Raw genomic sequence first — 22,492 nt, forward strand, 5'->3', positions numbered from 1 at the left:
TTTAAAAAATGACTTTGAGTTTCTCTTCTGGATAATTGCATAACTTTTAACTATTAGAAAACATATTATCTCCCCTTCTAAACTGTGTCTTGACAAAAACAGGAAACTCATTTAATCTCCCTACTATCCAGACATAGTAAATTAGTAATAACAGTGACCACAGCTAAACCATTTTTGCCATATACACACTATGTCTAACCCTCACAACAACCCTGAGAGGCTATTAAGTCTGTTTTGCAGAAGAAGAAACTAAGTCTCGAGGGGTTAAGTGGTTTGCCCAGGATCACACTGTCAGGAAGTAGCCAGCATCTCACTGAACTTATCATTTCAACCAGAATCTGTCTTCTTCATCCTCTGCTACAAGTTAGAAGGAAAGAAATGAAGGAAGGAAAGAGGGAGAAAGGAAAGGAAGAACATAAAGTTAAAAATATCAGAATTTTGCCCATTGGAATAGTACTTCACAGACTCCCGGAGGAGTAAGAGATTGAAGAAAACTTAACACAGCCCATCCTCTCCTTTACACACAGAGAATAACTGAGACCAGAGAGGTTAAGATCCCTAGTCAAGGTTGCACAGCCTGTGACACAATGAAGACTAAAGCAGACCTTAAGGACCCTGACTCCAGTTCCCAAGTTGCTCTTTCTGTAAGATGTAAATTTGAAGCCAGAACTAAAACATTAAGATGTTTAAAAGAGGACAGCAATTCATAGATATATAAGCTTGTTTGCTTATTTAAACTTTTGCTTATTAAAATCCTCTGGCTACTAAGAAGCAAGAGTTTTAATTGCTATAAGTTTTCTTGAGTAATTTTTTCATCTCCAATATAATATCTAAAATATACAAAATAGCATAATTTTATTTTGTTGTTTCACCAAAAAGGAAATATGCTTTTTAAATGTCATTTGTTACTTAGCAGTCATAACAGTGCAAATAGTGAATGCTTCACCTGCTAAATGCATACTTCTGAACAGCACAAAGGCAGCAAAGTTTAGAATACGATCAAGCCAGTGAGATGTGAGTATTAAAAATCTCTCTCTATATAGGGCAAAGTTCAGGACCGTGTCATTCCACCCAATTAGCTGATATATACTTAAGGAAAAATGTGTTTAGCAAGCGTCATCAGTTGAGCAAATCCTAGATGACTCCGAAATCTAAAAAGCAGCTCTGTGTACTTTCACAGTGTCGTGTCAACACCCCCACCCAACCTTCTCTCAGAATCTCAACACTGTCTCCTTCAGGAAGCTTTCCTCTTCTTCCTGAATTCTTTCCATCCTCCCCCAAAGGGAAATGCATCCTGGCAGGAATCTGGGACATCTAAGATCCTAGGAATAAGGGAAAGGGGGTTGCCTCTGAGAGAGAACTATAAAATCAGCAGCAACAGATGAGAACAGGAATTTTCAGAGTTACTTTAGATAAATGAACTGAAAACGGACAAGAGCAGCCTAATGGAAAGAATTACCATTATCGAAAGAAAGAAAGTGTCTTTCTGAATAGGATGTCCAGCTACAGAAGTTAGAAAAGGGAAGGAGGTAAACAGTGCCCATAAAAGTACTGCCCAGAGGAGAAGGTACCCAGATGGAGGTCTTGATCCTCCAATACCAGGTGCATCGAACTGTGGACGTGAGTACAGCAGGTGCCCACAGTTGCGTCTTTCAACTCTTTGTTCTGATTCCACACACAAAGCCATTTTGTCATAATAATGTGGTTTCTAAGGGAAGATACAGCACTGGCCGGGAGAGGCAAGTATTCAGGCTTCTTGTCAATGTGCTTTAACCTCCCTCTAAAGGAAGAAATCAGAATTCTAGCTTACCCTCGGACTTCTTGGTCTTTTAGGAACATGAGTCAGTATCCCCAGAGTGCATTACTGCTTCAACAGTGACAAGAACTGTTTTTAGAATTTGGATAATTGATGGTCAGGCCCTGGACTATGTGAAATTTACAAAGATCAGGCCACCTTTTGTCAGTCTGTCAGTCAAATTTTCCCTACCTCAATATACCTTCTTTTAAATTTCAGTTAGAATTAATTGATTTCGTCTCTTACCCACTGGATAGACATTCATTTCTCTCTCTCCCTTAGGGCATATCTTATGCCTAATATTATATTTACTTTTACTGTAAGACAGTATATATCATTGAGAGAAGGTATTGTTTTGTTTATTCAATTGCTGTTTTCAGTGTCAGTATAGAAATGAGTAAGATATAGAGGATTCTATATACTCAAGTAGGGGTAACAGACAGAAAAACAAGTTATACATATGGCAAAGCAATAATAAAAGTATGTATAAAGAACTCATTTGTTCTTTAGAGATGCAACAAGAGGGAGAGATGAACAATGCTGGAAAGCCTCCCTGGAGGAGGTGATGTCTGAATTGGATTGTGGAAAATAAATAAAACTTCACCCAAAAGATCAGAAGGGGGAAGAATATTCAAAACAAAAGGGAAACTATATGCAAAGGCAAAAAAAAAAAAAAGTGTGAAATGACTTGAGAAGCAAATCACAGCTTGTGAAGTGAAGTTACTCAGATCCAAGCCTGAGGCTGGATGGGTGGAGAGAGAATGAAAGATTCATGTATTCCCCGGGGTGGAGTTTGTACTTTACATTGCAGATGACAGAAGCTAGCAGAGGCTTTCCATTCCAGAAAAGACTGCATCAGATTTGTATTTTAAAAGATATCTTTAGTACCAGTGTGGACAAGGGAATGAAGACAGGTAAGACAGAAAACAGCAAGATCAGATATATAAATAGAGGAATCCTCATCATTCAGTCCCTCAGTCATGTCCGACTCTTTGCGACCCCATGAACTGCAGCACACCAGGCTTCCCTGTCCTTCACCATCTCCCAGAGCTTGCTCAAACTCATGTCCATTGACTCGGTGATGCCATCCAACCATCTCGTCCTCTGTTGTCCCCTTCTCCTGCCTTCAATCTTTCGCAACATCAGGGTCTTTAATGAGGCAGCTCTTCGCATCAGGTGGCCAAATAGATAGTGTTAAACTAATTAAACAAGGAGGCTATTAGACAGAGGTGGCTCTAATGCTGTAGCTGCCAATGTAAGCAAGCCAAAACCTAAGTCTAAAGGTTACAAAATCAAAATGCTAAGGCCAAGCAATCACAAACACCCAAGTAGGCTTTACATTACAGCCCATCCATAATTTCCTTTCTTTGCTTCTGCACCTTTTCTATTTGTCTTTCCCCTATCTCCTGTTGGAGGCAGTGCTGCTAACTTCAGGTGTGGCACTGCCCAACTGGAATCTGCAAATGCTCAGATAAACTCTTGAAATTTTCAATATACCTGAGTTTACCTTTTAACAATAGGTAGCAGATAGAGAAATGATAAAGAGATAAACTAAGAGATTATTATATAGAGAGAAAATAAGAAGGCATTTGGAAAAGTTCAGGCTAGTACTGGCCAATCAGTTCAGTTCAGTTCAGTCGCTCAGTCGTGTCCGACTCTTTGCAACCCCATGAATCACAGCACGCCAGGCCTCCCTGTCCATCACCAACTCCTGGAGTTCACTCAGACTCACGTCCATTGAGTCAGTGATGCCATCCAGCCATCTCATCCTCTGTTGTCCCCTTCTCCTCCTGCTCCCAATCCCTCCCAGCATCAGAGTCTTTTCCAATGAGTCAGCTCTTCCCATGAGGTGGCCAAAGTACTGGAGTTTCAGCTTTAGCATCATTCCTTCCAAAGAAATCCCAGGGCTGATCTCCACTGGCCAACAGAAATATATAAAACACAGACATAGGCCACATGTCACACATATAACTTTAAATTTTCTAGTGTCCATGTTAAAACATAAAAAGAAACAGGGAAATGCTTTAATATATATATTTATTCCAATATACATAAAATATCCTTTCAACATGTAATCAATGTAAAAATTATTAATGAAGTAGTTTTGCTTTTCATTCTGTTTTTGTACCCTGGTGTGTATTTTATATTCATGCACGAATGCATGCTCTGTCACTTCAGTCATCTCAGACTCTTTGTGACCCTATGGACTGTGGCCCTCCAGGCTCCTACATCTAGCAGATTCTACAGGCAAGAATACTGGAGTATTGCCATCCCCTCCTCCAAGGTATCTTCCCCACGCAGGGATAGAACCCATGTCTCCTGCGTCTCCTGCATTGCAAGTGGATTCTTTACCCGCTGAGCCACTTGGGAAGCCCATTTTATACTTACAGTGCATCTCAATTCAAACTAGCCATAATTCATGTATTCAATAGTCACACATGGCTGATGACTACCATATTGGACAGCACAGGTTCCGACAATACATGATGAGGCAGTGACTCTTGTGGGAATGAGAAAGACAGGATACATTTATAATATTCTTATGAATTTGACAGGAATTAGGGACTTATTACTTTGCCAACAAAGGTCCGTCTAGTCAAGGCTATGGTTTTTCCTGTGGTCATGTATGGATGTGAGAGTTGGACTGTGAAGAAGGCTGAGCGCTGAAGAATTGATGCTTTCGAACTGTGGTGTTGGAGAAGACTCTTGAGAGTCCCTTGGACTGCAAGGAGATCCAACCAGTCCATTCTGAAGGAGATCAGCCCTGGGATTTCTTTGGAGGGAATGATGCTAAAGCTGAAAGTCCAGTACTTTGGCCATCTCATGCGAAGAGTTGACTCGTTGGAAAAGACTCTGATGCTGGGAAGGATTGGGGGCAGGAGGAGAAGGGGACGACAGAGGATGAGATGGCTGGATGACATCACTGACTCGATGGACGTGAGTCTGAGTGAACTCCAGGAGTTGGTGATGGACAGGGAGGCCTTGGCGTGCTGCGATTCATGGGGTCGCAAAGAGTTGGACACAACTGAACAACCGAACTGAACTGAACTGAACTGAGGGACTTATTTATGTCAATAATGAGACAATAGTTGAATATAAAGTTTTCCAATTTGGAAAATCTTGCTGGATGACAATGCCATCAGTCAAGTAAAGGAAGCAAGTTAGGGAAACTAAGATGATGGATTTGTTTGGGACTTATGAATTTGGGGTGTGAGAAAGACGTCTTGCCTAGTGGGTAGAGTAATGCCAATAACCTACATTATATGTTTCTGTGTTTCAAACACTCTTGTAAGGGCTTTTTGTATACAAATTCATTTAATCCTCAGAACAGCACTAAAAGATAGATACTACCACTGTCCCCCACATTGCAAATGAGAAAACTGGGGTATGGAGAGAATAAGTCACTTGGCCCAGGTCTCATTGTTATCAGATAGCAAATGAGAGAGGAAAGATTTAAACCCAGGCAGTCTGGCTCCAGGGTCAAAAGTTACATAACACATCGCACAGCTGCTCTCAAAACAGGGCCGACAGAATCAGACAAGTCTGCATCTAGATAACTCCTTGTATACATCATCGGTTTTCTCATCTGTGAAAAGAGAATGATAGGCCTAACCCATGCGGTTATCAAGAGGAATGACTGACACAATCTATATAAAGTGTTCCTCATAGCAATAGGTATACAACAAGTAGTAAACAGTATTAATAGTTGCTGTTATCATTATATACATTGCACTTGGAGCTTAATGCAGACTTCAAGTTGAGATATCTATTTCCCTTCAAGTACCTAACGTGGGATGTGGTCTGAGTTCTGTCTTTAAAAATAAACAACAAATAAAAGGACTTTGATTCATTACAAAGACTCATTTAAAGAACTTTACAGATGAGAGCTAAAGGCTGGAATCATCCTGCAACAATAGCTAAAACAATCACAGGCATTTAGATCATGAGACAGCACTGCTGAGTGTTCATAGCAAGTAGACCTTATGGAGAATTGCATTGGAAGTAAAAGTATTGCTTGTGCCCTCAAGAAATCTAGAAGAATAGATTGAATACATTATGAGAGCACATTTGTTTGTGTGCATTTTTATTAGTTAGTGATAAAACAATCAATATAAATTATTTATGATACACGGATCTATGGTTACTTGGTTAGAAATTCCAGACAATTTAATCAGAAGATCTAGGTTTATCACATCTCCCATCAGGATAATCTCATTCTTGTATGGGCAGGCATTTGGATAAACAAAAGACAAAATTAAATTAACTAAATAACCAAAAGCCATAAACAAAGGACATCTTGCTCTACAATGCCTGGCATTTTAAACTTCAGATTTCCAATACATTCATATTAATTACACGCCATTTCCTGCCAAGCTTACAGTCATGTGACCTAAGTTAGCACTGTAATTAGCTTTTGCCTCTTACAAAACACTCTGCTTTTTTTTTTTTTTTTTTCCCTCTAGCTGATGAGCTGCTGGGTGCAGAACCTCTTGAATAGTTTTAAAGAAAACTTTGGCAATCAATCAGCGCTCAGACTTTCATGATCCCCCAGTTCACATGTTGAGTCGAGTGCTCATACTGATGCATCCAATCCATTGTCATTCCATCCCTCAGCTCTCTACATTCCTTTAGGTGATAGGCCTCCTCTTTCATATCAGGACTAAACCAAAAACACACTTTAATGCTCTGAATGCCAAGCTCATGTGATTCTTCTCATCTCAGGTTCTGTCCGGAGGCCCTCCTAGGAAACCTCTCCACGACAAGATGTTCAAGTGGGCCACATACCTTGCTTGCCCAACAGGCACAGGAGATGAGTAACAAGTGTGTTTATAGATTTTGTGGTGCTCCAGCTGTCTTCTGCTAAAATTGGTATATTTTTGGCTATCTGCTTCATCCTCTGAGTAGTTCAAACATCACCAGCAGGGCCCAGTGGTCTGAGGATGCCACATTTAGATTCTTTGTAGGTATAAAACAATTTGTCAGATGGTTGCCTAATATGGTGGCAGTAACTGACCCAGAGACCTCCAAAAGAACTAAATGTTCAACAGCAATAAAAAGGGAACATTAATTAGATCAGGGACCGTGCATGGGACTGGAGATCAGCCAGTCAGGCTTTAGACTGTCTCTCCCCCAACTTGCTGGGTAAGAAGAGTAGGTAAAGCATGAACTCATGCCATCCCTTCAGGAATCAAACTTGCTAATAGAATGTATTTTCAACCCGTTGAAGACAGACATTCATTTGAGAATCCTTTACAATTTAGAAAATTCAGAATAATATTTCAAATGCAAAAAGCACCTATATGTATGAAGAAGTGAAGTGAAGTCGTTCAGTCGTGTCCAACTCTTTGCAACCCCATGGACTATAGCCTACAAGGCTCCTCTGTCCATGGAATTTTCCAGGCAAGAGTATAGGATGGTTGCCATTTCCTTGTCCAGGGGATCTTCCTGACCCAGGGATCGAACCCAGGTCTCCTGCATTTCAGGCAGATGCTTTACTGTCTGAGCCACCAGGGAAGCCCATACATATGTGTGTGTATATATATACACATATATATATGTATATGTATGGAGGAAAAATGTGGGGAGGAGGAAGAATGTGGAGAGGAAGAGAAGACCCTGGAAGCAGTTAAAGGGGTTCCCAACAGACATCTAAGAACAGCGTATGAGGCTGTGGGTTATGTATAGGATGAAATCTTTGTCACAGGAGTATAGGCCAAGAAATCTGTCTGCTAAGAGAACTGTGCTTGAAGAGCAAATGGAGGAGGGAGGGGGGCTGCTGGCCTACACACAACTATGCAGCAAGTGGATGGGTCCAAGAGTTGAGTGGAAAGTTGTTTGAAGATGTCAGAATTTCATGCAGACGTGTTAACAAGCTGCACTTGACGATCTGATCCAATGGACTATGTTCTTCCTCTGAATTTTAAACCAACTGAAATCAAGAGACTTCATAAAATGAAGCAAATTTGTCTAAAAAAGTTTCCAAGTAAATTTAAATCCCCTAAAATTATGTTTCTCTACAATGGCCAACCGCACACACTCTATTGTGTTTCCTATTTCATTTCTACCTTGTAAAGGACTTTTTCCTTTTAAAAAGAACACACATACCCACACCCACACCCCATCCCACCCTGTCCCTACATACTACACACTTGGCTTCCTGCCTTCAGTCTCTTCCTTCTTTAATTAATTCTGCAAATCAGTGTCAAAGGATTAATAAATATTTATCTCAAGTTGCTTTACTATTCAAGGACTAACATTGACTTCCCATTAATTCTCAGATCTACTGTACTTGGTTTTAGTAGTTATCTTAATAAAATAAGCCTAGCTTTGCCTGACTACCTGCCCGGGGTCCAGAGTAGAAGATACTTTCTCTATGATCACAGCCAGAGTAGAGCCTCTAAATAAAACCACCAGACGATGCCTCAGATCTGAGTAGCGAGAGAAGCTGCAACCATGAAGAGGAGTCAGGATACAAAAACTGGAGTGTGTGCATGCTAAGTCATGTCCAATTCTTTGTGACCCCATGGACTGTAGCCCACCAGGCTCCTCTGTCCATGGGATCCTCTGGGCAAGAATACTGGAGTGGGTTGCCATGCCCTCCTCCAGGGGATCTTCCAGACCCAGGGATCGAACCTGCGACTCTTTTGTCTCCTGCATTGGCAGGCAAGTTCTTTACCACTAGCGCCACTTGGGAAGCCCCAAAACTGGAGGGCAGTGAAGAAAACTCTGTAAGTGAGGGGCTTAGAGACAGGCTTGGAAGGTGGACAGGAGCTTCTGAGACAGGCTAGAATTCCAAACCTAAGAGCTAATAGCAAGTCCAATCTAAGTCTTCACTTACCATACAAGCAAGATGCCCACAGATGCCACAGTCTGACCCCCATCCTGTGGCCCCATCTCTTGCCACAGTTCTACCTCACTCCACTCCTTCCTCCAGCCTAGAGTGTGGTCACAGTGAAGCTCTCCCAATACCTAGAACATGCCAGGCTTTTGCGGGACTCTACACCTTTGCACATGCTACTAACTCTGGAGTGAATTCCCATGAATTCTTTTTTGTTGAACTTCATTAAATGCTGTCTTTTCCTTCTTTTTTATTCTTCTATTCTGTCCTTGCTCAGCCAAGCTCTTTTCTGCTTCACAACAACTGTACACACTATTTCTTCCTAGAAAACATGTACATGCTATTTCTTCCCTTCTCTCTTTGTATGGCTAACACCTTCCCATCCTTTGGTTGTTGGCTAATATCAGAACTGACATCCTCCCAGCCCCTTTCCCTGGAAGCACAGTTGTTAGAGCCACCAGGAGCCTCCAATCTGGCTCAACTCAAGTGCCCTTCAGAGTTCCCTGCAAAGGTCAATGGCTGAGGAGCCTCAACAGCAACATGTTTCTTTCTCTCTCTCCATTCTCACTCCTCTCTCCTCTTCTTTAATTCTCTCTCCCAAAGTCTAATCGCTTCAGTTGTAAGGGTTTCCAAACCTTGACAGAAGGTTCAACTTTGATTAAAATTTCTCTAGAAGATCACTCACCTGTTGTAGATTATGAACAGTAGGTCTTGCATTTCCCTTCCTTGATTAAAAGTAAATAAATAAGGTGGTCACACCAAAAGGAGTCACTGAATGAGGCCAGAAATGGCTTTGGGAATAGCATTTGAAGCCATGGAATCAGTGATCTTACCTGCATAATTTTATGTTTACACACAAGGTAGCTGATTTGGAGAGATATCTTAGCCTGGGCTGGACTGAGTCCCAAGCTACGTTAGCCTAGCGCTCTTGCCAAAAGACCCTGAATACATTTGAAAGTCACAGTTCCCCCATCTCAGCCCCTCTGTTTATCCTTAGTGAGTCTATTTGTTTGGTTTTGGCCTGCCCCTCCCTGTGGCAGAGAGAGGTCCGGGGTCACATCTGTTTTGTTCACCACTGTGTCCCTAACTTCTGATACAATACTTGATTCATAATCATGCCCTGCAGTCATGTGCCAAATAAGGGACTGAACAAGTTTCTTACCTATTTTTTCAAGATTAAGCAAAAAATGTTAATTCCTAGGTAGAGCGCGCCCCCCCCTTTTCTTGGGCAGCTATTGGTTGTTGCCTCTAAGCACCCACCACGTTGTATATACTACTCTTACAGAGCACGGGATCAGACATTTTCTGAGACTCTATCACATGCACTGTGGCAGGGACTATTTATACATATTTCTCCTTTCATTCTTTCAACAATTTTAAGAGATGGTACTTTTTTCCAGATTTACAGATGAAGAAACAGGCCCAAAAATCCAAGTCACACAACCTATAATAGGTGTCAAAGCCTAGACCCAAAGCTAGGACCCCTTCCCTCTTTTGCAAAACCCCTTTCCATTAGATCATGCTGTCATACAGTTGGAAGCTTGATATCATAATTATCTGTCTGCTGGTTCGTACCACCCCTGGAAGCCAAGACCATTCATATAAACATGTTTATGTCCACAGCACTGACCCATGCCATACTTAACATCAGAGTTAAAGAATATGTGAACGAATGAATTTGGTTCTGTCTACTGATGGAAAGAGGACTTCTGTGGCCTCAAGGCTTGCTCTCCGAGACTGCTGCTAATACTGAGCACACACTCTCCGGAGGGCTTCTGCCCAGGCCTGAACACAAGTTTGATCTCCTCCACCAAGTCCCTGAGCCTTAATCCAACCCCTTGTTTCTTCTGTCTCCACCACAAGATTCCCCAGCCCTGAGTGCATCTGACTTCCTTCTGCCTCGTGGGGTATTTCTATCTTAGTGATCAGCACAGCACCACAGAGGCATGGCCACATGACACACTCCTTTGTTACTTGGAACATAAACACTTTTGCTTTATTTGCAGCTGAAGTCACTGCTACCAGGAGTTGTCAGTCAGTCCACAAGGTGAGCCCATGACTCTGACAAATTCTTTTGGGAAATCAAAAATAGCATGCGCTCTGTCTTCAGATTCTTTCGGGCTTGATAGGGAGATATGATCACACACGAAACAATTAGAGAATGGTGCAAACAAGTTTAGAGTCATAGGCCAATTTGAGTCACAGTTTGAGGTCCTGACTCTCAGTCTTAATCTTGCCAGAACCTTAGCTCTTCTCCACTGCACTCCAAAACTCTCTGCACATGCTGTTCAGTCCCCCAGAAGTTGACAGTATCCTCCCCAGGTTGGGCACAGGGTCTCACAGGCATAATCATGACCCACGGCCTGATGCTTTCAAATGTATTCAGTCTTCTGGCAAGAGCACCAGGCTAACACAGCTTGAGACTCAGCCCAGACTAGGCTAAGATGCCTTTCCAAATCTGCTGCCTCGTGTGTAAACATAAAATTTTGTAGGTAAGATCACCAGTTTCAGGAATTCAAATACATTTCCAAAGCCTCATTATGACCTAATTCAGTGACTCCTTTTCGTGTGACCACCTTATTCATTTTTTAAAAAGCAATTTTTTAATTTATTTACATATTGGTGTGCTTGGTCTTCGTTGCTGTGCAGGCTTTTCTCTGGTTGCGGCAAGCAGGGGCTACTCTGTTGCAGCACGGGCTTCTCAGTGTGGTAGCTCCTCTTGTGGAGCGTGGGCTCTAGGGCACGAGGTTCAGTAGTTGGCGTTTCCAGGCTCTAGAGCACAGGCTCAGTAGTTGTGGTGCATGGAGTTAGATGCCCCATGACATGAGGGGTCTTCCTGGACCAGGGTTTGAACCTGTGTCTCCTGCATTGACAGGCAGATTCTTCACCACTGAACAACCAAGGAAGCCCTTATTCATTTTTTTTTTTTAATCAATAAAGGCAAACTATGAGACTTGCTGCTTATCATCCATACCAGTTGAGTGACCTTTAATCACGCTGAACCAGTTGAGAGAACTTTAATCAAAGTTGAGCCTTCTGTGAAAGTCTAGAGACCTTTAAGACTGAAGTTACTAAACTTTAGGAGGAAGAATAAAAAAGAGAAGAGAAAGAAGAAGAAGAGGGAGGTGTACATTGCCTTTTGAAGCTCCTCAGCCACTGCCTCTTGCAGAGAAGGGCACCTGAGCAGAGGCAAGACAGAGGCTCCTATAGCTCTGACATCTGTGCTTCCAGGGAAAAGGGCTGGGGAGTCTGGATCCGCAGCTCTTCATTTTAATGTTAACTGAATCCCTTCCTTCTGCCAAAATGAAAGGTACAGTCATTTATTAATTTACAAATAGAAGTCCAAATTCTTACAGATTTTCTTCAGAATAACTTATAAATACAGAAACAATCCTTGGCGCTTTCCTAAAAGAAATCCTGGATGCACTCTCTAAAACGTCAGTTAGAAATAAAACAGAATCCAAATGTCCCACCTTGTAGAGTCCAAGCAATTCCTATTTTTAGAAAGAGGTGTCAGCCAACCTGCTGTATAAGGCTGTGCTAGGAGCCTTGGCTTTTAGGGAAGTTCCCTGCTCTTGCCTCCAACAGGGTTGTTTCATTTCACTTATATGCCTCTCCATTAACACCTTCCTCCCATCTCCAGGGAGAATGAGCTTCCTATTTGGCCTAAAAGTGCTCTTAAAAACATGACAGTGTACAAAATGAAAAGCTAAACACAAAACCAAAACAGAAAAAATAATAATAAGACACAGGTGCACATGTATCTAAATTCATGTTAGAGATATTGACAGACAAATAAAATTTATACAATATTTTCTCTAGTTGCTCAAATAAACAGGATGAAAATAAGCTTTTAGCTCATAAAATTGAGTTTGAAAATCAAGGCTATGTGTGCATAGTACCAAATGCATTCTGTTTTATTTGCATTTGGACTCAGATTCCCCCACTTAGTAGCTTGTATGAACTTGGGGAAAATAATGATAATTTTAGCTAATACATATTGAGCAACTATTACACGTCAGGCACTGAGATAGTTATTTTCCATGTTATATAACTTTTCTATGTCACTTTCCTTTTCTGTAGAGTTATGATGATAATATAGTCCTTATATGTTTTTATAAATATAGAAAAACATGAAAAAAAAACCTAGAGATGCAATAAGTGACTATAAAAATAACTATTTTAAAAATTAAAATGGAATGTAGCAATAGCACTGCTAGTATATTTAAACAGCCACCTAATTCTTTGTCTGTTCTTAGATGCATCAGTATTAAGAAAAGAGTCTAAAAGCAATGATTCTGGTACATATTGGATATTTTAATAATCTGAAAAAAAAGTCAAACTAGAAATAACTAAGACAACATTATCTTTGAATCAAAGTGAAATTCTAAAGAGTGAAAAGCATATTATTTGATTTCTTTTCCTTGATGTTTTTTGAGTGGGTTTGTCTATGTTCTGAGAGAAAGGCAATTTTATCATAGTTCTAGAAGCAGGACTTAGACCTTAGTTCTCCATCTGTTCTACCTTTATTAACTTGTTCTGTGAACTTGATCCAGTCCATTAACTTTTACACTCATCCATTTGGATATCTATAATTAACTCATTAGAGATTATTTATTTGTAATTTCACCTAGAACAATGATAAGGATAATGAGATATCTAAAAAAGACTTTGTCTTGGCATAATTCAGCGAAACTGTGGTGGTTTTACTGCGTGAGACATAGCACACAGTGCACCACACATGAATGGGTTAAGAGCACCCCACTGGAATTTTTGGCCCTTTCAGAGATGTTGGTAGGGGAAGTTGTTGGAAGCTTTATGGGAAATGTCAATAGCATGCTGAGTAACATTGTGTTTCCTGGTTCCTCTGATCCAGCCAGGGCATTTATTTAACGGCTAGATGAGATGGAAAAAGGAAGAGCGTGTACAACAGTCAGCCTGAAATAGCCTGTGGAACGATGTGGAGGTAGAGTTGCTGGCCAAAATCCCTCTCAGTAAGGGACTGGTCTCTGCTGCCCACGGTGGCTCAGCCCAGTTCTAACCCTAGCCCACTCATATACTGAACACAGTAGAAGTGGCCACATGTGCCTGCTATCTCCTCTCAAACCTGGGACAGGCCAGCAGTGTTTCCCTTACACACCTTTGATACAATTAATGCCAGTTGAGATCAAAGTCAAGTTTCTGAGCTACTTTTAAAAACACACTAGGTCTAAGAAAGATAAAAGGCCATCATTTTTTCAGATCTCATCCTTGGTGACTTTGATCAGATACTATCTCCCAACAGGTAAACCTATTATGGTTGAAATCTGATTTTCAACACTCTGAGTGACCTTGCAGAATGTGTGATAACCTATAAGACACTCTTGGCACTTCCCATTTGAGTTGACATTTTTAGACACATTGAACTTTACTCTTTGGTTCATAAAAAGCTAAGCTGGTAGAAAATGGCAAACTGTGCTGTACATTTATGGCTATGGTCTCCATGTGACGGTTAGGAAAGAAATGAAAATACAAGTGTCAGTAAATGTGGCCTAGAGACAAGAACATTCTGTCTGCCTATTGATATGGGAAAGGGGTACAGGGTTGGGGAACATGGGTGAATTTAAAAATAAATCTTAGCATGTAAAAGGATTTCAAATTGTCAAAATGAAGGTCACTGATGCTGAGTTGGGTTTTTTTTTTTTTTTAATTGGAGTATAATTGCTTTACAATGTTGTATTTTCTGCTGTGCAACAGAGTGAATGAGCGACAACTGGACGTACACCCTCTTCCTCTGGAGCCTCCCTCCCAGCCCGCCCCGCCCCTCTAGGTCATCACAGAGCAACGAACTCGGCGTCCCCGCGCTGTCTGTCTGACACATGGTAACGGATAAGTGTCAGTGCCACTCTCTCAACTTGTCCCACCCTGCCTTCCAAGTGGGAACTTCTGAATGTAACGTGGAATGGCAGGCTGGAAGAAAAAAAAACTTTCTTTCATGGAGTCATACACTTGTTTGTTGAGTTTCTCAATTTAGTTCAATGGAAGTCCAAGGAAAACCCAGCATTTTCAGATGAACAACATCAAATTAAGATTGCTGAACAACTGTCACATTGGAGGAGCTGACCTACTTCTTTTGCTCTTAACTTCATGAAGGGCTACGGAATTATGTAGTAAATGGCGGTGTTCGTGAGAAATACAGCTGAGCAACCTGACATAACCATAAAGGCAGGCAACTGCGGATGGCGCAGAACAGAATTTGATCCTAGGTCAGGGAGAATGTAAGGTCACTGAACCAAGCTCTGCACAGGGTCCAGCCCAGCCAGCAGATGTTACAACAAGACACTTCTGGATGCCTAATCCACATTCAGTAAATACTTGTTGATTAATTAATTGACTTACTGATTGACAAAATGGTCTCTAGGGATGCCAGGTTGGATGACTAGGCTTTGACATTAACTCTATTAATATGTCAGAGGCTTAAGCAGGTCTCAACATTTTCCTGCCTCAGAATTCTCATGTCTACAATACAGAGATAATCACCTGCTCACAGGGGTTACAGGAAAGAAGAGAAGATGGGAAAAAGGCGAGATTATTGTTGAAACCTGAGGCACCCCTCTCCAGTTGAGAGGTGCCAGCACCAGATACTGCAGGGAATCAGCTTAACAGCTCTGCTGTCAGTCTCCTGAAAGGAGAGACAGAGGGCGAGTCCTGTTCCAGGAGCACGAGGCATAGCCAGGCGCATGAAGCAGGGTTGAAGGACTGGCAGAAGCCAAGGAATGTTGAGCAGACAAGCAGGATCAGCTTGAAAATCTCTGGGAAGAAATCTCAGGGATGTTCTCCTCTAAAAACCTTCCCCCAAAGCCCGCTCCTGCTCTATCCTATTAGAGAAGAAGCTCTCAAACCTAAGTGTCTGTACATGAGGATCACCCTGGGATACTTGTTTTTATCAGATTGCCCAGTCCTACCCCTAGAGATTCTAAACCATCACATTTCAACTGGACCCCAGAAATCTGCATTTTAGCAAGGACTCCAGGTATTCCTGTAGCAGGTGGTCTAGAGCCATAATTAGAGAAGGACTGACTTAAAGGGAACCCACCCAGCTGTGTACTTCTTAATGACAGTGCCAGCACCCATGATGACACGAAGATGCCATTGGGTCTCATATCCAAACATGCTAATTTTGGATTTCTTGGTGTACCAAGGACCAATATCATTCAGAAAACATTCTCTGAGAACCCATTGTGTGAAAAGCATTGAACAGCATAAGAACAATCATGTGCACAGGTAATTTCAAAACCAGGCTGACTTTGATAGAATCAGCAAGTCCTTAATAGGAAACCTGAAGACAAGAAGGAGTCCTTCTAAATGCTGGGATCTAAGAAAGCACCTTGGAAATGGTGCCATCTAAGGTGAAGCTGGAAGGAAGATAGGGCTGCATCTGGTATGAAGAAAGGCACCTCAGGCAGAGGGAGAGGTTTAAACAAAGGCAGGGATGCCTCAGAATCCAGAGCGTTGGCATGTGCCTGGCCTGTGGAGTGTGAGATGGAGACAGAAAGCAGATTAGGAAAAAGGCTACAAGGGTGGGCTGTGACCATACCTCAGAGAGCTCCAAACAACAGGATGGAGTTTGATTTTTGTCCTGACGCGATATATGTAGGATTTTGAGAAGAGTAGCTAAAAAGGATGTTTCATTCATTTAATTTAATAGGTAATACAATGTTTAACTTAAACAGTATTCTTTTTTTTTTAAATTGAAGTATAGTTGAAGTTATACATGCCGGGAAGCGCAGCCAAAAATTTTTTTTGGTTTCATCCATGGCACAGCAGGAGAGAATGCAGTGTAGCAGATGTGGGTTGATCCCTGGGTTGGGAAGATCCCCTAGAGAAGGGAATGGCACCCCACTCCAGTATTCTTGCCTGGAAAATCCCATAGACAGAGGAGCCTGGCGGGCTACAGTCCATGGGGTCACAAAGAATCAGACATGACTTAGTGATTAAACAACAACAACAAAATAGTTGAATTATGAGGTTGTGTTAATTTCTGCTATACAGCAAAGTGATTCAGTTAGACTAAATATAAATTCCTTTTTATATTCTTTCCCATTATGGTTTATCACAGAATAATGAATATAGTTCCCTGAGCTGTAGAGTAGGACCTTGTATATCTATTAAACAATATTCTTAGTAGTTAATATACCCATGGGGCACAGAATTTTAAAGGAACAAGATGGTACATAAATGTAAAATTTCCCTTCCTTCCACCCCTGTGCCCCTGCTGTTTATTCTGAAAGCAACTAATGCTACCTATTTCTTTTGTATAGAGACAACTGTTTGGTAAAATAGATAATGTCCCGATACTGGTTTGATAGTAGTGGAGAAGAGAAAGATTAATGACAGAGACACCAGTTTGGCAATCACTGCAAAAGTCCAGGTGATGAAATGAGGCATTAAGTAGAGTAGTTACTCTGAATATAAGAGACTCTAAAAAGACATTTCATCATCCTTTACTTCCATCCAATCTGTTTAGAAATGGCACGGTAGGAGTCGAAGATGACTGAAATTTTGTCTTGAGACTTGAGGAATGCTAAGGAGGGGAAGCTATTTTGTGACAAGGAGACGGGGAGGCTGTGTGGGAAAGATGAACCCTGTTTTGGAAATTTTTGTTCATGAAATGACAAATATTCCATTAGCCCATGAGCTACATAGCTTGGAAGAGAAATATATACCGGGAAGTCAAGGGCATAGAGCTGGTAGTTAAAGCTATGGGATCAGATGAGCTTGAAAGAGGAAGATAAAAGGGGTATGGAGGACTAAAACACTTCCACATTTAAGGGGAGAGTAGAAGAAACCAGCTGAACAGGGACTGAGGAGGACCTGCATTACTGAGTCCTGGGGGAGAAAGAGTTTAAAGGGGAGAGGCATGGATTTCTGGCTAATACCTCACTGTGGGAACAGAGATATGATGCAGTAAGGAGAAGCACTGAAAAGAAATCCATGGACAACCTGGTGATGAGCAGATTACTGATGAGCTTTAAAGGATAACTGCTGAAGAGTGGTGAGGGGGGAATCATGCAAGGGAGAGAGTAAAGGGAGGCAAAGGTGCAGGGGCCTTGTGAAGACCTTTCTCTCAAGAAATCTACTATGAATGGAGGGAGAGAGGAAAGGACCCGGGGAAAGGGAATAAAGCAAAGAAAGGACTTTTTTTTTTTCCTGCAAGTGTAGTGGAAAAGGTTGACGAGAAAAGAGTGGAGTTAGGAAGATATTTAATGGAGCAAGATGGCTATTAGAGATCAAAGGGGAAAAACTGAAATGAAGGGAGGAAAACCGAGGAGTTGACACCTTATCACCTCAGCCCTCTCAAGAAAGAAGCTGAGCTTACCTGCCATGGTTGAGGGAGTATTTTGGAGGTTTGCCCCCTCACCATCAGTCTCAAAAGAGTTGTGCTGAAAGTACATTTGGTCTCTGAATAATCTTGGAAATGTATTCAAGAACTATCATGTTCTTTCTGTAGCCCATAAAGAAGAGCAGAGCAAGGGACACAGCATTCCTTCCAGATGGGCTTTGGGAGACAACCACGGGGCTCTGTTAAGCACTGATATTGGAAAGAGAATGCAAACAGCAACTGCAACATGTCTATTAACATCCTATGAAAACTACCAAAAGGTACGCACAATTTATGGGGGAGACGTGGGAGATTTGAGTGGAGTCAGTATGCCTCCCAGTGATTTGGGTCAGTGCAGACACTTCCCCAGAATTCATAATCGGTGCTTCTCCAAGGACAGAACACAATGCCTTCCTCCTTCTCTCCTCCCTTTCCTTGTAAGCCTCCTTCCTTTATCTTCACTTGCCCATCCTGGATTTACTCCCAGAATACCAAAGAAAGGCAGAGAAGCAGCATTTCTGCTCAGGTTAAAAACAGTTATAATAAGGACATATTAGTTGTGAAAAACTGTGTCCTCCAAGAGGATCACAAGGACCTGCAAACATATCCTGATTTTGTTCCCAGGTTAATATATTTGAGTTTAGCTTGTTTTGTTTTTATGCTGACCTAGTCCTTTCTTCTTCTTTATTTTTGTAATAACACTCCAATTTTAAATCTCCCTCATATGAGTGGCTTATATTGTGCCTGCCTCAAGCAATTATATAAGAAAATTATGTAAGTACATTTAAAGTTAGACATTTATTCCTTCATTTTAAAATTTGATATGACTCCCAGGGAGTGTTTCTTATTGTTTACAGATTATTTCCTGAATTCCAATAGAGCAGTGTATATGTAAAACCCACATGGTCCGTTTCCTTCTTAGGCAGCGTATTAGTTGGTTAAAGCACACTTCTAAGGCTATACTGCCCTCAAGTGGTCTGGCTTGGGAACAAACAATTATTTTTTTTCTGGATGGAAACTTTCTAACCAGACTTGTCTGACTTAATAGTAACTTCTGACCAGAAAAACAACAACAAAAATTATTGTATGCCAAGTCTGAAGAGTATGAGGGAAAAGGAAGATTTTATTTCCCAATGTTCTCTCAAAAGGTATAGAGTAAAAAGTACAATAGCAAGAACCACAAGCTTGTTTTGTGAATTTTAGAGTAACTGTCTGCACACGTGTGGCTACAGGGATGCAGCTGTGGGATATGAGTTGAACTGGCTCCGTTAGGCCTTTGGGGACAATCTTCAGCTTCTCAAGGGCAACCCCCTCATCAGAACTCATGACATCATGTTCCACAACCGAGGACACACAGTTGTTTGGAAAGAATGCATTCAGGGAAAACATCCAACTTTTCCCCATGTGGCCAAGACTCAAAAAGGAGGCCAACAATTAGGGTGGTTACATTAATCACAGGATGGCTTGTGGAGGAGGGTACTGCTGTGGAGGGCCTATAATGGTAGCTCTGTGGGGACTCTGTTCTAATTGGCCACCATCAGGGCCCTCTAATGCCTATGGTTAGCTTCCCACGTTGTTGGTGGGAAAAGGAAGAGACCACCCTCAAAGGGATGAGCAGACTCAGGCTGCGTGGGGCTGTTCTGGGCTGGACTGAAGAGGCAGGTCGGTTGGGGGCATTTGGCCACTCAGCTGAGAGTCCCTCCTGGAGGGGGACAGCTAAAGATGCACGTGGCTGTCCCTTGTGGTTTCTGGGTTTTGGGGTGATTTCTGTTAATCGTGAAAATCCTTCAATGACGGATGATTTCTGAGTGGGAAAACACTAGTTCTCATACGCTGCTCTTCGGCTGGGCACAGAGATGAACTGGGCTGGTCCAGTGAGTAGAAACGAGCTCTTAATTCATCTGTTATCTGGTGCTATGGGAAAGAACGCTGAGCTTCGTAACGTGGGATCTAGCATCAGTTCTGCACACCAGTTATTTGACCATGAGAGACTCACTTAAACCTTCCGGGCTCAGGTTCCTCATCTGCAAACTGTGACATTAGCTCAGGTTAGTGGTTTAAAGACTGCTACGTGGGTGTGCCCACAGGCTACTGCCAGGATGCAGAATCCTTTCCCCTCCTTCTTTAGGCAATAGCAAGCCCACTTGGATTCGCTTTATAAGTCTAAATTTGAAAACCACTGGATCAGATGGTCTGTGCGTCTTTCCTTTCCAGCTACATTATTCTGTGGTCAGGACAGGTAATCTGAGCGGTGATGGTGACACTCGCTGGTGACGTTCTTTTTCTTCTTAAGTGAAATCATATATGGCTCTCAGTCCAAATGCTTCCCTATAAAATGAGTCCCATCTGATTCTGGCATTCTAGGATGACACCAAGTGTGTGTGCTGGAAGAGGGGAGAAGAGGAAGAGGTGTGAACCACCGCGATCCCACAGCTCCTGGGGGACAGAGGCCAGGGAAGGAACTGGGCAGAGCTCACCAAGCAAACACCAGTCTAGGAGTGTGGGCATGTGAAAGTGTGGTTATACTCTATCAGGAAAATCAGCCAGAAAATGGAAGATCACGGCTAAGGAATGCTCTGGAAAAAATACTAGGGAGCATAGACAGAATGACAAATTTTTAAGGAAAATGATATATCAATATATATATATATATATATACATATCATATATATTATATATAAGATATAATTGCAGCTTTTTTCTCAGGAGGATATAAGGTCTGAATGGGCCCCCAAAGAAAAATACACTAAAAAGAACTTAAAATTTCTGGAAATGGAAGGTTTTAATACACTACACCCGTGTCTCATTCCTAGTAGGAGCCATCACTAATAAAATTCATAAGACTTGTTTTCATCCAGGAAGCTTTCCCTTTAAGGTCACTTAAAAGCAGAATAGAACATAAAATGTGTAGTTTTATTTCTCAATCACTGAAAGTTTTTTCCCTCTGTAGTGTTTAAGTTGAGATCATACAAGTATGGATGAATAATAGCTGGGCTTCAATCCCCTCTCTTGATAACATGTGATACAGATTAAGTACCCGACCAAGGGGCTCAGCATCATGAAATAGCCACTGTTCTAGTTCAAGTAGGCCGAGTAAATGCAGAACAATTTTCTTTTCCACTTTGTGTTTTCATATCGGCATCTGTCATTTTATGAAGAGATTATAATTTATGAAATTGCTCAAACTGTAGTTCATAGTTACATGAACTTTTGAGGCCTGATTTGTATGGCCCTCAATAGATTTCTCTATTGGTGTACCCCATTATTGTGCTGAAAATATCGTACAGATAGTGAATGTACACCCAGTGAACAAATATGTACAGAGCACATATTACAGGAAAAGCACTGAAGTAAACAATATGGGGATGCAAAGATGGGCCAGACACAGTCCTTGCCCACAAAGTGCATACATTCTAGTAAAAAGTGATGTGTGTAAACAACCACAAAATAAGAAAGTAAATAGTTGACTACTAGACACACGTGTAGTAATATGTACTTCTGATATAGAGTTAAAGGTGGGATTTTAGGTAGTTTTTTCAGGAAAGGGTTTATGGAGCAAACTTTTGGTCCAGGCCTTAGGTGCACATAAAATTTAGGTAGAGGTGGGAAGAGAGACTGCGGCAGACGGGAGTGACAGGAACAAAGCTATGGAGCTGGGAAAGCGCGGCCAGCGTTGAGCGGCCAGTGAGGCTGGCAGAAGGCTGCTGCTGCAGGGGATGAGGGGGCCGGGGGTGAGGAGCAGCAGACAAGTCTTGACAGGATGCTGGAATTATATTGGAGAGGCAGTTTTATTTCTGCTGAGGGGAGGGAAGGGTTTTATGGCTGCAAGCACAGAAACAATGCACAGAATATTTAAAAGGGAAAGTGACCAATCCAAAATAGCCTCTGGAAGACTCTCAAGTTAGCCCAGGTATAAAAATGGTGGAAGTTTGACTTAGAGTGATGGCACTGGAAATGTTGTGTGAAAGTGTGCGTGGTGGGAAGTAGTACTGGAAAAAATGCAGTTCAGTTCAAAGTCACTGCCAGGGTGAAACAATAAGTTGGACAAAATGAAAAAAGTTATAGTCCTACACATAAAAACATTATAGGCACCTTGCAGTGGATGGGCTAAATGTGTGTGTGTGTGGTGTCGTGTCTGGAGTAATTAGTGTGATATATTTGTACCCATAATTAGCCATAAAGTCCTGCCATCGTTTTCCAAAGTGAAAGAACATTCTTTTAAAGTTAAAGTGAAGAAACATAATCAGGAAGCAGGGAGAAGTGGTTGGGTACTCATAATCATTACTTTGTAAAGAGGGTTGAGTATTTTTCCATTTTAGCAAGTCATTAGAACAAGTGGAAAATCTATTGGAAGACAGATACAGTCTGTAAACAGAACAAGATAATGTACATTTCCTTACAAATGGTCTGTAGTTCTTTTCTTGTTAAAAAAAAAATGAGTATTACACCCAATTCTTTTGTATTTTACTTCCCTGTTTACCATGCTAGGGAAAATGTC

At 41.6% G+C, this 22,492-nt stretch overlaps 1 protein-coding gene and 1 long non-coding RNA gene across 9 annotated transcripts in view; one reads left to right on the forward strand and one right to left on the reverse strand.

The window, feature by feature from the left end:
* LOC101906469 (uncharacterized) overlaps nt 1–22,492 on the forward strand; it is a 358,594-nt gene that overhangs the window by 232,486 nt on the left and 103,616 nt on the right. For 6 of the 7 annotated variants that reach the window (XR_009495005.1, XR_003035054.2, XR_003035055.2 and 3 more), the window contains exon 5: nt 18,124–18,275. The exons of the other annotated variant lie outside the window; for it this stretch is intronic. This is a non-coding gene — a long non-coding RNA (uncharacterized lncRNA). The remainder of the gene's footprint in view (nt 1–18,123; nt 18,276–22,492) is intronic. 7 annotated transcript variants of the gene reach the window in all.
* The window catches only part of SYNPO2 (synaptopodin 2), a 204,206-nt gene that overhangs the window by 74,724 nt on the left and 106,990 nt on the right, over nt 1–22,492 (reverse strand).

Source organism: Bos taurus, chromosome 6 (assembly GCF_002263795.3).
Source record: "Bos taurus isolate L1 Dominette 01449 registration number 42190680 breed Hereford chromosome 6, ARS-UCD2.0, whole genome shotgun sequence".
NCBI lineage: Eukaryota > Metazoa > Chordata > Mammalia > Artiodactyla > Bovidae > Bos > Bos taurus.